At 37.0% G+C, this 11746-nt stretch overlaps 1 long non-coding RNA gene across 1 annotated transcript; it reads right to left on the minus strand.

Annotated features, from left to right (window-relative positions):
* Nucleotides 1-370: 370 nt before the first annotated feature.
* LOC144252526 (uncharacterized) lies at nucleotides 371-4970 on the minus strand. The gene is made up of 3 exons (XR_013343018.1): nucleotides 4884-4970; nucleotides 3715-3856; nucleotides 371-444 (listed from the first exon to the last, which is right to left on the minus strand). It is a non-coding gene; the product is annotated as an uncharacterized LOC144252526 (long non-coding RNA).
* Nucleotides 4971-11746: the final 6776 nt, after the last annotated feature.

Raw genomic sequence — 11746 nt, forward strand, 5'->3', positions numbered from 1 at the left:
AACTGAGCCTTCAACATTTCCCAGAAATAGGAAGGACAATGTTAACAATAAAAATTTAACTTTAGGAGATAAAAAGACAACTGGGGAGGATGGGGTTATGGCTCAGAGGTAAAGCACTCGCCTAGCATGTTCAAGGACCTGGGTTCAGTCCTCAGCACCACATAAAAATAAATATGTGTCCAACTACAACTAAAAAATAAACATTAAAAAGAAAAAAAAAGACAACTGGGGAAGAAAAATACAACCTAGTCTGTCAAGCCAGAGAACACTGTTACTTGTGCTCTTCTTGAACTTGGTTAACCTATATCCCTCTCCTTTTACTATTAAGAAAGAATACATACTTGCAAAATGGTTGAGAAATCTATCTTCTCTTCTGAAGATGTCTGAAGGTTTTATGATTGTAGCTTCTGGAAATGCATTGCTCACTTCATTCTCTCCAACAGCCTAAACAAACAGCCAGAAACAAAATTGTTCTAAATTCTGAGACGAGTGAACAAAGCTTCCATTCTTTTCATTATCAGGACACTACTTGTATTTCAAAGGTCATATATCCCTTGAGGTGAAGGAATAATATTATTCACAAAACTCAATCACACAGAATGGTAAACACACACACACACACACACACACACACACACACACACTCTGCCTCTTCTAACATTCTTTTGGGTTTTTTTTCACATTTTCATACTGTAGGAACTGGCATTAAAAAAAGAAAGGAGAAAAGCCAGAGTAGAATTTTTCAGCCTCCATTTTTCCTCGTACTTCAAAATTCTGTGGTTTGTGTCAACAACCTAGCAGTCTGACAGAGAATGAAGAGCATGGTGGCAGTGGGCCAAAGTAAAGGAAGTGGTAGCAGTGCATACCTATATCCACAGAAGGTCCTTAACCTTCCTAATCTCAACTACTTGTTACCCACTACTAACCTCCTACTCAAGCTCTTTTGTTCCATGAATGCACTGGCCCCTAGATCTTCCTTTTCAACATATAGCACCAAAGTGGATGACATCAATGCCCATGTGGAATTGGACCTCTCAGATTCTTGAGTTTCTCCAGTCTTACAATCTCTTCACTCCACTTCTATCACTCTCAACTTAGTTACATCACAGGCTTAATCAATGTTGGAAAGCGACCTTCTTCTGAAACATTAAATGAAGATATGCTATCTTAGATGAGAATCTCCTACACATCCAGCCTGTTTATTCTTGGTTCATCTACTGCTGGAACACCTGTTCCTCAACCTTCTCAGAGACTCTAGTCCACTAATTCTGTTTCCCCTATATCAACCCTTCCTACCTTTCCTGGCCGCCCATCAAATATTAGATTCCAAGGCTCATCTTTTCAATCTCTCTCTTATCATTATTGTAAAAATTTTGTCCCTGTGTCCTTTACTCCATCCACCAGGCAAAATCCTTATGGAGGAATGCCATTAGCATCCTTTGAGTCATGTGCTCCTGCTGCCTTTAGCAGCTAAAAGAAAAATAAATAAATAAAAATCATAAATTAGAACCATTATAAATCTATGCCATCAACTTAAGTGGGCCCTCACATTTCCCAACAATAGTGTTTTCCTCTAATTAACTGACTTTTCCCTTTGAGCATTTCAAGCTTTTTCTATTCAAATCTCAGACTCCCCTTTCTTTCCTCTTCTTTCCAAATGACTTCATCTTCTAAATTGAAGAGAAAACATAAGAGCAAAAGAAAACCACCTCAAGGTCTCACCACGAACAACCATTTTCTCCTCTGGCAACTCACCCTTCACTCACCTGTACTCGGTTTCCACTTCAACACTTGCACTGAAACAATTTTTCCTAAAATGACTTCTATGTCCACAATTGAAGACATTACAGTTCTCATCAATGGTGCTCATAAGTAATCCTTCTTCCTCCACTGAATTCTCTTGGCTTTCATAACATTGTACTCTCCTGTTTCCCTTCTACCTTACCTTGTCCTCATCTCTTCAGTCTTTTTGTTTGTTTTGATTTGATTTTTGCAGGTACCGATTCCTCTCTCAGATCACTAATCACTAGTTTTCCTCTAGTCTCTGTTCAAATTTCTCTTCTGAACCTACATTTATTCACTAGGCCATCTTATGCCCTCTCACTACTCTAATTAATGACAAATGCTGGTGACTCCCAATTTCTATCTACAAAACAAACCTTTCTTCTGAACTTTTCTTAAAGTCCTTTTACCAATGTTACCTGAATGAGACATATATAGAACACAACTGAAACCCAAGTCCAAAACCTTCCATTCTCTCAAGTAAACAGTGCCTCTCAATCTTTGCTGCACATTCCACAATCCCTATAGATTCTGTTTTTACTTGTGACTATAGTGCAACCTGGACATTGAGAATTTTAAGAGCTCTCTCAGTGGATTCTAATGTGCAACCAGGGTGAAGAAGCACTGCCGGAAATCCTAGTAACTCTCAAGTATTTCTTATTCAACAGTGCCACCATCATCCCAGTGGCTAATCCATAGGGCTACAAGGTTTTGACTCTTCTCTTTCTTACCACCAACACTCCCATCCCCTCTCAAACAACCGTGATATGCAAATCATTTTAGGAACAGTAGGGCAGAGGTAAGCACAAGTGCCTTCATGTTCATTTCTTCTTTCTTCAGCAGAGCATACAAGTGTAAGGCCTGGATGTGCTGTGAGCCAGTTTTGTGACTGTGAGAGACAAAGCTCACACAAGGAAAGTCAAAGGGAAGCATAGAAGCAAAGCTGGAGGCCAAAAAAAAAACCTTGGCAACAATCTGTGGTGAGGGTTCTCTATTGCTGGATTTTTCAGATACATGAGCCTATAAATTGTCTTTGTGGTTAACCCAGTTTACACTGGATTTTCTAATGCTAGTAATTAAATGCTCCTAACTAATACGTGCACTCTCTCCCCCATTATACATTCCTGTAGTATACTTTGCTACTTTGCAAAATAAGGACCCTGCCTCTTATTCACTACTGTATGCAGAGTGCCTAACAACATGTGGCACACAGTCAGTGATTAGTAAACAATTTATTCAATAAGTAAATGCCATGGATTAAAAATTTAGAGCCAGTTTCAAGGCTTGTTTCCCTCAACAGTATGACTCAAGATAGAATCATTATGGTAAAAACCAAATGCTAAGAGCAATCAGACAGCAACATCCCTTATGAGTCTCTGATAATGAAGACATTTCAGGTTATAGTATGACTTCAAACCAGAGTAATCAAGCTCAGTATCATCTGGACTACATGTAGTTTCTGGGAATAAAAGAAGACTAAGCCCTATGTGAAGAGCCCTTTTCCCTGGCAAGTGTTTGTCCTTGTCATTTTCAGCCTTCATATCACCCATGAAAGAATGGCATAAACCCATGACTATGCAAGATATTTGAGGGAAACAGATGATTCTTTCCCACAGTAGGTAACACAGGTATACCTCCTTTAGCAAAAATCATACTCCACCTTTTCTGATCTTTTCTGTGTAATCAAAGAAACTTTAAAGCATCTAAGAGCAGGTAATAATACATTCTTTGAAACCCTTTAGCATTCAAACAGAAGGCACTCAATCAAAATGTCAAAACACAACACACATGCACATCTAATTCTGGATACAGAGAACTAGAAACCCTTTTAATTCTCAAAACATTAATGAGAAATCATTCTCATTTACACCATGCTTCAAAGGAACTAAGAAACTCTAGCTCTGTGAAGCCCCAAATCAACTTGTTACTTACCTTATTTCTCAGATATCTAGAAGAGCTTCTAATATTTGCATTCAGATGGGAAACATGGATGAATTTTTCAACTCCAGCTTCCTTAGAAATTTGAGCTATTGTTTGGGGAATCTTCACAAAGACATCCTCAAAATCAAAGTTTCTAGAAAAAAACAAAACAGATTAGTTCAGAACTCAGACAGGATTTCAAAGCTGGTTTTCACAGAAGTTAAACTTTACAACAGTAATGATTTAACTATAAGCCAAGATTAATGCTTTTATAGAGCTTATAGGCCTGATTGCTGTCATTACTATACATTTGAGACTTATTCTGAGTTGTAAATCCCAAAAATTATTCTGTGTTCTCAAAGAATCACAAGGTTGTGGCCTTATAAGAAAACCTGACTATTCTGGTTAGTGGGTGGAGGAAAGTGTAGGGACTTGAAAGGAAATCACGTTTTATTTCTGGGACTTTGTTTCTCTCAAGGGAAAAAAAGAAACTAAAAACTCAGTCACTGGGGCTGGGATTGTGGTTCAGTGGTAGAGTGCTCGCCTAGCATGCATGAGGTACTAGGTTCGATCCTCAGCACCACATAAATGGAAAATAAAGATACTGTCTCCAACTAAAACTAAAAAATAAATATTAAAAAAAAAACCTCAGTCACCAATTCAACGTACAACATTAACTGAATGCTTGCTTGGTACAAATCACTATGTTGGTTGTTATGAGAGACATAAAGTTGAGTATGACCCTGGAAATAATCAAAGAACTTAAAATATTTGATGAAACAGACATATACAAAGAAATCCAAGTCCAACTTTAGTAAACAGAACTATTCATGGCAGTACTTATGCCATCTTCAATTAAAAATACAGAGAAGCAGTCTAGAACTTTGTTCACACAAGCACAGACCCAACATCAGTCACTGTCTAGTTGATATCATCAATCACACTGACACACCCCACATTGGATTTTAAGAGCATCATATCACACTGCTGACTTACACCGGACATAATCCCAAGTGAATCTAATGAGTGTCACTAGACATATACATGTGGATCATTTAATCAATTCTTATTGATGGGCTAAGTGAAAATGTTGCTACCATGCCTGGCACATAGAAGGTGTCCAATAAAAGTCTACTGAATCGTTAGACTTACACAAGAAAGAAATAAGAGACTGAGATTACCTGGTTTCCCAGTCTCGTCCAACAAGATTAATGACCACATTGCTGTGCTCCACCGCTCTTCGGATAGAATCTTTGTCTCTCCCATTCCATTCCTATAGCAGTAAGAGCCAATCAGATGAAAACATAAGGGGCCCACCCTGGCACCTAATGCTTCCATAGCTTCCTAGACAAGTTTTAAAATGGACCATATACTCTAGTATCAATATGGTGGCATTTAAACAGGTTCCATTGATTACAACAGAAATGAGACGGAGGTCTCAGACTCAGTGCTGATTCTCTTGACTCTTCTGGGACAATGAGGTTAAAAAAATATTTTACTCAAGCAATCAAATAACAGAACCAAAGAGGCAGTTCATATTTTAGATATTAATTTTTGTCCACCCAACTACCCAAGTTTATAAAGGAATTCAGTAATCAAATTTCCCTTCCTGAAACAGCCAAAGAACAAAGGATCATTTGGGAGATAAAGAACATCCCCTGTTTATCCACCACTTACAGACTGAGGATAAAAGAAGGGCTTTTAAAGTCTAGCTAAATGGGGTGAGGGACATTCATGACTATTTCTTTTTTCTTTGTAATTTCTTCCATTTTTATAATTTCAGATCTAATAATTTCTACCTTAAAGACATGAAAACTAAAGAAATGAACTGACTAAAACCTCAGGTATTGGCATAAAACTACACTTTTGAACAGTTTATTAGTCATTTAGGACTTAAGTTGATGATGAATTTGTCAAAAATAATGTCTGAGAATTAAATAACCCAGATAAAGACAAAAAATTTTCCTATATTAAAATGAAAATTGAACTCTGTAAGCACTTCAATGAAAGATAAGTAAATATTCTAGGCCCAAATACTAAGAGAGAGAGAGAGAGAGAGAGAGAGAGAGAGAGAATGTGTATATATATATATATATATATATATATATATATATATATATATATCAGTGCAATGATACGGGGAGAGGGAAAAACAGGGGGTGGGGAGCAGTGGGAGAGAAAGAGAATCAACTTAAATGTACTAGAAAAAAAGGAAAATTAAAAATCAAGAACAAAAATATTCAGCAAAAAACAGTTGGAACTGATAATGCAGTGTGGTGCAAACAGTATAAAATGGTAGTGCTGGAGTCAAACAGAGGCATGCAGACCCAGTTTGCCATTTACTAACTTTGAATAAGTTATTTCTCCAAACCCCAGGTAAAATTAGAAAATACCAAAGTTTGGTGCAATGGCCCATACCTTTAATTCCAGTTATTAGGGAGGCTGAGGCAGGGGGAATGCAAGTTCAAGGTCAGCCTATGCAACATAGTAAGACCCATTTCAAAATAAAAAATAAAATGGGCTGGGGGTATAGCTCAGTAATAGAGTACCTCTGAGCTCAATCCCCAGCAAAACAAAGAAAGAGAGAGGCAGGGAGGGAAGAAATACAGTCTACCTCGTGAGGGTGCTCTGAAGACTACGTATACATCAAATCTTCTGCACAATGAATGATATACTTAACAAAAAAAACTAGCTCTGTACATAAAGATAAAAAAGGTGTTATCAGAAAAGATGCCAAGGATTAGAAAAGTATGCCAGATGAATCACAGTAGAAGAGCTTGAGACATAACAGTGTGAACTAACAGCATAGGAGAAATCAAAAGGAAACCAAATTCTCAAGGATAAGGCCCAAGAGGCATAAGGAGGCTGGTAAACCAAGTAGCCATTTATATAACACTTTCAAATGGATTAAAGTGGGGTAATCATACCCCCTACTCAAAATGGCCTGTCTCAAAAAAAGCACATTAAAAAAACACTCAACACACTGGATTCTCAGTTGCCTTAAATCTTACTCATTAAGACATGCTTAAAGCACAGCTCAATACTATTTATTGAGTAAATTACTACCTGTAGGAAGAATAAAGTAAATGTCATATGGCTCAATTCTAGTGATTCCATGTTTGCAAGCTAGTCAAAGATTTCACCTATATGTGGTGAAATACTTTAATTCAGAGGCACTAACAAAGTGATCAATAAAATTAAGTTACAAAGAACTAGAGAAAATTGGGTGCAGTGGCACACACCTGTATTTTCAATGAGATAGGCAAATCATAAGTTGGAAACCAGACTCCACAATTTAAGGAGACCTTATATGAAAATAAAAAATAAAAAGGTCTAGGGATGTAGCTCAGTAGTAGAATCCCTAGTGTAAGGGGAAAGAAAAAAAAGAAAAAAGACAAATTGGTGAAAAGCTAAGCTTCTGCACTTACAATGTCAAGAAGATATTTGATAATAAACTATTAGAAAAGAAAAATATTTGAGAAACAAGAAATGTCCAACATAACTATTACACTTAGCTTGAGTATTTAAGAAGAAACAAATGAAAATGTCATTACAAATAAGTTTTTAAAAAAGTCAAAATTTAAGGGGATTTCAAATCATCTGTATGAATATCATGTCAGAGATGCTAAGATATTTACCAGTATTTTTTAAAGGCAAAGGGTATAAATGGAAGAGCTCAGTTTTCATAGAGTATGACAAAAGTAGAAAGTTGGCTAAAAGCATATTTAAGCCAAACATCAAGGCCCAGAGAGGGCAGCAATCAATAAGACAGCTACAGGCATTCTGGGCAGTATAATTCTTTATGGAAAGGAACAATTCTGAGCACAGTAGGATACTGAGCATCCTTAGTCTCTATCTGATAAGCCAGTACAGCTCTATAATTACTGTACAACTTAGGCATTTTTAATCACTCCCTTCAAGGTTCTTCCCATCCTCCTTGCCTTGCCCCATTGGCAACTCTGGCCTAAAGGAAGACCCTATAGATTAAAGAACAACAACAGGGCCGGGTGGGGTGGTGAACACTGTAATCCCATTGGCTCGGGAGGCTGAGACAGGAGGATCACGAGTTCAAAGCCAGCCTCAGCAACAGCAGAGGCACTAAGCAACTCAGTGAGACCCTGTCTCTAAATAAAATGCAAAAAAGGGTTGGAGATGTGGCTCAGTGGTTAAGTTTCCCTGAGTTCAATCCCTAGTACTCCCCACCCCCAAAAAAGAATGTCAACAGGGAATGCTTGGGAAGGCATTCTAAGTTAAATCCATGCTAAGTGAACTAAGTTATAAAATATCCCATTGGAGATAGTTTTCTGATTATAAAAGTACCATTCCATAGAAATATAAATGAAGTATATATGTAATTCTGAATTTACTACTTTCTGAATTTTCTAATAGCCACATTTAAAAGAGTAAAAGAAACTCATTTTAGTATATATTTTATTTAACCTGATATATCGGTTCACTATTTCAATGTGTAATAACTACAAAAATCACTGATACGTTGAATATTATTTTTTCCATACTAAGTTGTTGAAATTTGCATTTTATACTTACAGCACATCTTACATTTCAAGTGCTTGAGAGCCACCATGTGGCTGGTGGCTATCACATTGGACAGAACAGGCCTAGAGTAGGAATTAGCAAACTATAACCCACAGGCCAAATCTGGCCTGCAGCCTGATGTTATAAACAAAGTTTTAATGGAAAACAGCCACCTACTGATGGCCGGCCTAAAAAGTCTGAAATATTTATTATCTAGCCCTCACATAAAATCTCTGCCATCTACTGCTGTAACACTTGCATACAAAACAAGAGATACAGGAACCTAACTGAAGGAACTTACAAATAAAGCATACTCCTGGTCCATTCTGGGATAAAATTATCCTTCCTCTTTCTCTTAAAAATGACCTTTCTTTTAATTCACATTCATCAACTCCAATTATTAGTCATATAGGTCTTAACAGAGAGATAATCTGACCCAGATCACCCATGGGCCGAAGATGCATAACGTCATAAGGATCGCACCGATAGGGTAGGATCACCTGTGACCCCATCCGTCCTAAAAAATAAATTGAAACAAGGATCAACATCAATATAATATACACATGTTATACAATAATGATTTGGTAAATATATAAATTCTAGTATGGTATATGAATTGATAAAAAGCATATTTTGTCATGCTAACGATGTTATAACTTTTCAATTCATTATTCCCATCTTAATGTCTTAAGTAGGAAGCATGACTATATTCTTAATGTACGGTAGATAAAAATTACATATATCCAACATAGAAGGAACTTGGATACTGTTAAATGAAGAGAAACATAGCTGATGGCCTCTCATTGGGCAATCCTAACCAATGGCAAGGGAGCAGTCTGAACTCAAGGAACTTTACTTACCAAGATGGTTGACAACATATTGGCCCAGGAAGCCTGTTGCTCCAAACACAGTAGCCACGACCCCACTGACAGAAGAACGCCCACCTTTTCCATGAGGAATGAGAGCATGATGAAGCTGGCGACAGGGTAGACCATAAACCACAGATGTGGCTACTGCAGAAATAGCAGAACCTTTGGGGGGAAAAAAACAGGATATATAAAACACCATAGGATAATATAAAACTATCTGTGAATACACAAAGCTTCTTTCCCTGGAAACATTATTTTGTAATCAACACCTCAGTAATTTAGTAATAAATTCGCAATAGTAATAATAAACAGCAAATTATTGCAATACAAAATCCTTAGGACATGAGGAAATATAGGAAAAATCAAGAAATAAACTCCTTGCCCCACAGGATATAATATACCCAGGAAGATAAATCACATTAAGTCATACTGCCATGAGGAAGAACTCCTGAATAAAATGTATTAAGAAAGGTCTTAAAGTGGAATAGCAGAAAAAATAGAACTACAAGAGAAACACATCACATACAACAATGTAGAGGTTGGAAAGAATAAGACTAGCACAAATTAACATTAAAAGACCTATCTGGAACACATTCTAAAATGATGACTAATGAAAAATAAAGTTGATGATGTGGACTGAAGGCAGAGAATTGTTAGTACAGAGCATTAGGGGAAAAAACGATGCAATTCAGACTTAATATAAAACCACTGGAAAACATCAAAATGATGACTTAATGAGCAAAGTACTTGCAGAAACATTTTCTGATTTTTAGAAAGGTTAACAGCAAGTGATTTGTCATACCTCCCACAATTTCTCTTTTATGGACTTGGTTTCTTGGTACTAGAAGAAACCCTCAAAATCAGTGCATCAGTACTTACAGCTCTGTGTAGTATGTGTGCAAAGAGACCATCTGGCCTTAGCAGGTGCATCTGCAGGGTTGGGAAATTTACTATTTCCTATAGTAGCCCATTCTGATTTGAGTCATTCTAATCATTAGAGTGATTCTTAGTACTTTTATTCCTCATCTTTCTCTGGAATAACAAAGAACAAATCTAATTCCTCTTTACATCTAACTGCAGCAACTATATTCCCACTAAATACTCTCTTCTGCAGGTTAAACATCTCCACTTCCATCAACTTCCCCTCCTCTGGCAGAAATGTAAATTCCCTTTGGATATGTTCCAATTTCTCATTCCCTTATAACTTCTTAAAGGAGAATTTTAGAGCAAGTTACCCAACTTTCACATAAGTAGAAATAAGTAAAAATATTTAAAATGCTAAAGAGCTTCCATTCCTGTCAGCAAATTTTGGAGTTTAGCACTGGCACTGTATGCTTGGAAGAAAATAAGAGAGATAAATGGTAATTTCTTTAGAAAATTTGTGTTTGTTTTCTGGGAATAACTTCCCAATGGCACTCTACACAAAACTGTTTTTCCCTATCAAAAAGTATGAAATTTGGTATTTGTTTTTTAGGGATTGCCTAGCTTCACTAAGCATAATCTGCTCTAGTGCCATCCATTTCCCTGCAAATTCCATGATTTTGTCATTTTCTAGTGCTGCGTAATATTCCATGGTGTATAAATGCCACATTTTTTTATCCATTCATCTATTGAAGGGCCTCTGGGTTGGTTCCACAGTCTAGCTATTGTGAATTGTGCTGCTATGAACATCGATGTGGCAGTATCCCTGTAGCATGCTCTTTTAAGGTCTTCAGGGAATAGTCCGAGAAGGGCAATAGCAGGGTCAAATGGTGGTTCCATTCCCAGCTTTCCCAAATGAGAACAACTATGAACAGAGCAGGGAGAAAGAGCAGGAAGAAAAGATTAACATTAAACAGAGACATGAGATGGGAGAGAAAGGGAGAGAAAAGGGAAATTGCATGGAAATGAAGGGAGACCCTCATTGCTATACAAAATTACATATAAGAGGTTGTGAGGGGAATGGGAAAATAAACAAGGAGAGAAATGAATTACAGTAGATGGGGTAGAGAGAGAAGATGTGAGGGAAGGGGAGGGGGATAGTAGGGGAAAGGAAAGGTAGCAGAACACAACAATTACTAATAGGGCATTATGTAAAATTGTGGATGTGTAACCGACGTGATTCTGCAATCTGCATTTGGGGTAAAATTGGGAGTTCATAACCCACTTCAATCTAATGTATGAAATATGATATGTCAAGAGCTTTGGAATGTTGTGAACAACCAATAAAAAAAAAAGTATGGAATTGAGGCCTGGCATGATGGTGCATACTTGTAGTTCTAGTTACTCAGTAGGCACAAGCAGGATCCCTCAATCCCAGGAGTGCAAGGCCAGCCTGGGCAACATAGCAAGGCTTCAGTGCTGCCATGTTGCGAAAAAACAAAAACAAAAGCAGAAATCAAAGTATGAAATTAGAGAAATAGCCTGGTTTTCAGAACAATAGTTGAAACCACAGAAATTAAAATCAAACACAGATCAGACCTATAATAATAACATAACAACAGCTAAACTTATAGAAATCTTACCAGGTGTCCAGCATCATTCTAAGTGCTACTAAGAAACAATAAAGGCAAAGTACCTGTTTCAACTACATAAATCCTAAAATGTTACAAAGGGCCTTTAAAAAGAAATTAGGCTAAATTCCTATTTTAAGATGTTAC

This window comes from Urocitellus parryii, unplaced genomic scaffold, assembly GCF_045843805.1.
Source record: "Urocitellus parryii isolate mUroPar1 unplaced genomic scaffold, mUroPar1.hap1 Scaffold_45, whole genome shotgun sequence".
NCBI lineage: Eukaryota > Metazoa > Chordata > Mammalia > Rodentia > Sciuridae > Urocitellus > Urocitellus parryii.